Source organism: Nicotiana attenuata, unplaced genomic scaffold, assembly GCF_001879085.1.
Source record: "Nicotiana attenuata strain UT unplaced genomic scaffold, NIATTr2, whole genome shotgun sequence".
Classification (NCBI taxonomy): domain Eukaryota; kingdom Viridiplantae; phylum Streptophyta; class Magnoliopsida; order Solanales; family Solanaceae; genus Nicotiana; species Nicotiana attenuata.
In genome coordinates, this window is record NW_017672482.1 from 44,999 (window position 1) to 51,266 (window position 6,268).

Genomic DNA, 6,268 nt, shown 5'->3' on the forward strand with positions numbered 1-6,268 from the left:
TGCTTTTCTGGCATTGTGTCTCCTGCCTCTGCCTGCACAAGCCATCACCAGACACTATGAGTTCAATGTATGATATTAAAAGTCCATTCTACTTATCTTACACCAAATGTTCATATTTTTTCTTACTTTTCCTAATATTTTTTCTTTTTAAATTTGAATCTTTAATGTAGATTACAATGGCAAATGTCACTAGATTGTGCCGTACTAAAAGTATAGTGACAGTCAATGGAAAATTCCCAGGGCCTCGTATTTTGGACAAGGGAGGGTGATCGTCTCCTTATAAAAGTCAATGACCTTGTTCCTAACAACATTTCCATTCATTGGTATAATCTTTGGGCCTTAATTAGATTCTACTACATTTGCTTCCTTACTACATAGATTAAACTTAATTTATACAATCCGTCTGTAGCAACATATCACCTGTCTTATTTTTAAGTCACTGATCTCACTTGTTAAGAATAACTACCTATAATTATCTTTTATGTGGCCTAATTAATTAGTAGATTAAAAGTTCTTTTACAGTACTATTTCATGGCCAAAGTTATGTATACAATTAGACAATTGTTGGTCAAGGAGGGACTTTGTTGTGGCATGCTCATATTTCATGGCTAAGATCTACTCTTTATGGCCCTCTAATTATCCTTCCAAAGAAAAAGTATCCTACCCTTTTGTCAAACCATTCAAGGAAGTTCCAATCATCTTAGGTACTCAATTAAACATCTACACATATAAAAATCAAATTAAATTTTATGATGCAAAATTACTCCGTCTACAATTATTCCTAATATTAGTTACGAAAATTAATTTCTCGATGTTCAGGAGAATGGTTCAATGCTGATCCTGAAGCCATCATTAGCCAAGCTTTTACAAAACTGGTGGAGGTCCAAATGTCTCTGATGCTTACACCATCAATGGCCTTCCCGGGCTTTTGTACAACTGCTATGCAAAAGGTACTTTTAACGTCTAATTTTTTTGTTCAACCATCATATTGTTTGTACTTTTTGCAGGTTATAAACAATTCATGAAAAAAAACGTAAGAAGAGCAGAACAATAAAGGAGAAGAAGAACTAACTTTTCAAATTATCAAAGATTTTCCCACTGGCATACAAGAGGAACAAAGCGATGAAGTTTGAATCAAGCAGACCCGTTCACCCGGAGACCAGGAACGGAGCATCGAAAACTCGCCGGCAATCTCGACTGAAAGCTTTACTGTTTCGACTGAGTTTGGATAGTGGTTGGACGCTGAAATTTCAGGTGTTTGGCTGGTTGTTTGGAGCTGATTTTCGCGTCGGTTTGAGGTGATTTTGGGGTTGTTTTGAGGAGGTATTTCAACTGGTTTCCTGGCAGCATTTTTGGGGGTGCTAAAGGGTCATTTTTGGGGCTGATTTAGAGATTAAGTTTGGAGGTGCTTCAATGGAGTTCTTGATGAAGTTTGAAGGCTGGTTTTTGGCGGAAGAAGCAGTGTGTTTCAGCTGCAATTTTGAAGCTGTTTTGGGGGCTATTCGGCAATGGGTGAGGTCTCTTAGATGATGGAGTTGCGCAGCTGCTCTCTTCTCTTGGGGTTGAGAGAGTCAGATGTTGAGAGAGAGGGCCGATTTTTGTGTCTGTCCGTTCTCCTCCCCTCAAGCTGCTGCGCCAGCTTTTTCTTTTTCCTCTTCCTTTTGGTGTTGCTAGGTTAGTCTTAAAGGGGGACCTGTTAGGGTTAAAATGAGGGGAAAGATTGGGCCATATAGGTTTGGGGCTTGGGTGTGTGGGAACTGGGCCTAAAAATTACAACCCCATTTTTCTATTTTTTTTTTTTTTTTTTTTTTTCAAATTTAGCCAACTTAATTGAACTCCTAATTACTCCTATTTTGCATTACTAAGCCACTAAAATTGTGAATCAATTTAACCTAATTAATTTAAACATGCAAAGAAAATGATTAATGTGGTATTATTTTTTGTGATTTTGGTGTTTTAAAAATGCAACTAAAAATACAATTAGATTAAAAATGCGAAAGTAAAAATATAACTTATTTTTGTTATTTTCATGATTTGAAATGCTACTAAGTATGAGAAAATTCCGAAATTTTCATAAAGGCAATTAAAACTATTTTAGAGTATTTTAGGCATGGGGCAAAAATTAGATACTCACACTACTAAAAAGGGAAGAAAAAATGTATCAAGCAAGAATTGATCTCTATTCCTTTCGGTAAATAATTCAACCTCCAACCAAGTACACCATTAAACATTCTTAGAGCATGTGTGCCAACAATTAATATCATACCAATTTTAGAAAATATATACTAAAATATTTAATTTTGCAAAAAGACCATGGGTTCACGTACCCCATAATTTTGCCTATAAATCCGTCCCGGTGCTAAGTTTATCGATGAACAAGTATATTATATGTTGGGTCAAATTAAGAAATCAACCCCATAAATGATTTAACTTGATAAAAAAGCATATGTAACATCAACAGCCCTATACTAGTGATAAATGTTGAGATCTGACTAGAGGTAGGGGCGTATCTACCTATTAGAGTATGGGTTCACGTGAACCCATGTTTTTTTCGCTAAATTATGTATACCAACGCTATATTTTTTTTCAAAATTACTTGAATATATGTGTGTGCACCCATGCTCAAGGACTCCTATGGTGCAATAATTATTGGGTGCACCTCTACAGGTGAAATTTGTGGTTCAAAACCTACTCCGGACGGTTTTGTTTTCGACATTGAGTATAGATATATATGTGAAAAGCAATAAAATTTCAAAAAGTATAAATTTTGAACCTATAATTTCAAAAGTTTAATGGGTCCACGGTAAGAGACTAAAGTTAAACCCGTCAAATAAACATTCTAGATCCATCTCTTTATAATACACTCATCCTTTTGAAATCCCGGATCCGCCTCTGACTAAAGGGTCTAGAAATGTATTACTACAGTAACACTTAATTACAACGATATGAGTCCTTACTGCAAGCAAGTTCTCGCAATCAATTATCTATTGTGTTTGGATGAAAATGCTAAAGAGGTATATTTTTACAAGGTTTGTTGGCCAAAAAGATTGACACGTTCGCATGATTCACAGCGTAATTGGTCAAAAGGTCTTTGAACATATGTACTTATGTAGTCCGTACTTCTTCTTTAGTATTTAGTGGGCATTTCGTCCCAATTAGTTTGACGCAGTTGGAATTTCGACAGTCAAACGAGTTTTTTTTTATCACGATTTTTTTATATAAATTTAAAATTATTTTGAGTTGTTACTTATTGTGACTTATAGTACTTTTTATGTAATTTTTAAATATTTAAAAGAAAAATTAAAAAACTTAAAAATTTTGTATCTGAATTCGCGATCAGAACTCAAGACTTTGACTTTTGAAATCCGAACTGTATCAATTTGAATTGAGACGAAGGAGTACTTTGCAAAATATTAGAGAAGGGTAAAAAATTGCACTAAAACCGTAGACGATAAATTTCACAAAGAGGAAAATTAAAACAGTGCAAAAGAAATTACAACCCCATGCACATGCAGTAGCTATCACCAGACAATGTTCCTAAGGCATGTTCATTATTGCTTTTCTGGCATTGTGTCTCCTGCCTCTGCCTGCACAAGCCATCACCAGACACTATGAGTTCAATGTATGATATTAAAAGTCCATTCTACTTATCTTACACCAAATGTTCATATTTTTCTTACTTTTCCTAATATTTTTTCTTTTTAAATTTGAATCTTTAATGTAGATTACAATGGCAAATGTCACTAGATTGTGCCGTACTAAAAGTATAGTGACAGTCAATGGAAAATTCCCAGGGCCTCGTATTGTGACAAGGGAGGGTGATCGTCTCCTTATAAAAGTCAATGACCTTGTTCCTAACAACATTTCCATTCATTGGTATAATCTTTGGGCCTTAATTAGATTCTACTACATTTGCTTCCTTACTACATAGATTAAACTTAATTTATACAATCCGTCTGTAGCAACATATCACCTGTCTTATTTTTTAAGTCACTGATCTCACTTGTTAAGAATAACTACCTATAATTATCTTTTATGTGGCCTAATTAATTAGTAGTATAAAAGTTCTTTTACAGTACTATTTCATGGCCAAAGTTATGTATACAATTAGACAATTGTTGGTCAAGGAGGGACTTTGTTGTGGCATGCTCATATTTCATGGCTAAGATCTACTCTTTATGGCCCTCTAATTATCCTTCCAAAGAAAAATGGATCCTACCCTTTTGTCAAACCATTCAAGGAAGTTCCAATCATCTTAGGTACTCAATTAAACATCTACACATATAAAATCAAATTAAATTTTATGATGCAAAATTACTCCGTCTACAATTATTCCTAATATTAGTTACGAAAATTAATTTCTCGATGTTCAGGAGAATGGTTCAATGCTGATCCTCAAGCCATCATTAGCCAAGCTTTACAAACTGGTGGAGGTCCAAATGTCTCTGATGCTTACACCATCAATGGCCTTCCCGGGCTTTTGTACAACTGCTATGCAAAAGGTACTTTTAACGTCTAATTTTTTTGTTCAACCATCATATTGTTTGTACTTTTTGCAGGTTATAACAAGTCATTATTCACTATATTTTCTAGGTTATGAATCTCTGCTTATTATAGAAAGATACATGTAATTGACTTTTAAGTGACATGTACCATTGTATAGTAGTCGAACTTTTTAGTACTACTATTTTCCACTATTCTGACTTATGCTCTATAAATGGTATGTGGCAGATACATTCAAACTAAAGGTTAAGCCAGGAAAAATTTATCTTCTCCGTATGATCAATGCTGCACTCAATGACGAGCTTTTCTTTAGCATTGCAAATCATACTCTTACAGTAGTCGATGCTGATGCAGTATACATTAAACCTTTTGAGACTGACACAATACTTATAACACCAGGACAGACCACAAATGTTCTTCTAAAAACCAAATCTGAATACCCTAGTGCCACTTTTCTCATGACTGCTAGACCCTATGTTACTGGCCAAGGCACTTTTGACAACTCCACTGTTGCTGGAATTCTTGAATATGAATCCCCAATTCAACATTCAACCAAATCAATCAAGCAACTTCTCATGTTCATACCTACTTTACCTCCTCTAAATGACACTTCCTTTGCTACCAATTTTAGTAAGAAACTCCGTAGTTTGGCAAGTTCTCAATTTTCTGCTAAGGTCCCTTAAAATGTTGACAAACATTTCTTTTTCACAGTAGGCCTTGGCACAACTCCTTGTGACAAAAATCAAACTTGTCAAGGTCCTACTAATACAACCAAATTTGCAGCATCGATTAATAATATATCATTTGTACAACCTACAACTGCACTACTCCAATCTCATTTCATTGGACAATCAAATGGTGTTTACAGCCCTTATTTTCCTATTAATCCTTTGCATTGGTTCAATTATACCGGAAATCCTCCAAATAACACAATGGTTAACAATGGTACTAAAGTTTTGGTACTTCCTTTTAATACAAGTGTTGAGTTAATCATGCAAGATACAAGTATTCTTGGTGCTGAAAGCCATCCTCTTCATCTTCATGGCTTCAATTTCTTTGTTGTTGGTCAAGGTTTTGGTAATTTTGACCCTAGTAAGGATCCTGCTAACTTCAATCACATTGACCCTGTTGAGAGGAACACCGTAGGTGTGCCATCTGGTGGATGGGTCGCTATTCGATTTTTAGCTGATAATCCAGGTTGGTAGATTAAATCACAAGTGATATTTTATACTAAATTTTCATTTGATAATATTTTGATCAAGTTATAATATGTATTAGTTAAGACTCAAGAATTTATACATTTGAATATAGGTGTTTGGTTCATGCATTGTCACTTGGAAGTGCATACAAGTTGGGGATTGAAGATGGCATGGCTTGTCTTAGATGGAAAGCTTCCCAATCAGAAATCCTTCCTCCTCCTTCTGATCTCCCAAAATGCTGATTTTATTGATTCCTTTTTCAAAACTGACCGTCAAGTCTCAAGCTTTTGCAATATCATTTCATGTTTTGATCTTTTTTTGTTTTTATGTGTTTTGAGTGTATCCTCTTTAACATTTACTTTTTGTAACTAACTGGCCTTTTCATGTCATGGTTTAAGGAGAGGATGAAAGATTGACTCTATTTTGTAGTTGTTTTTACGACTATTGCATTTTATATGCAAGTAAGAATAAATGGTTTCTTATCCCAAATCTTTATTAATCTTAGATTATTCTCTGGCTTATGAGGTATCGATATTTGGCTTTGAACATCTAGCAACTGTTTTTGT

The 6,268-nt window shown here is 34.7% G+C and overlaps 1 pseudogene across 1 annotated transcript; it reads left to right on the plus strand.

Moving 5' to 3' along the window:
• Window positions 1–3,544: 3,544 nt before the first annotated feature.
• On the plus strand, window positions 3,545–5,944 carry LOC109213366 (annotated as a pseudogene). Its single transcript, XR_002066003.1, has 6 exons — window positions 3,545–3,622; window positions 3,725–3,927; window positions 4,087–4,259; window positions 4,374–4,502; window positions 4,732–5,700; window positions 5,815–5,944. The product of XR_002066003.1 is annotated as a laccase-17-like (transcript).
• Window positions 5,945–6,268: the final 324 nt, after the last annotated feature.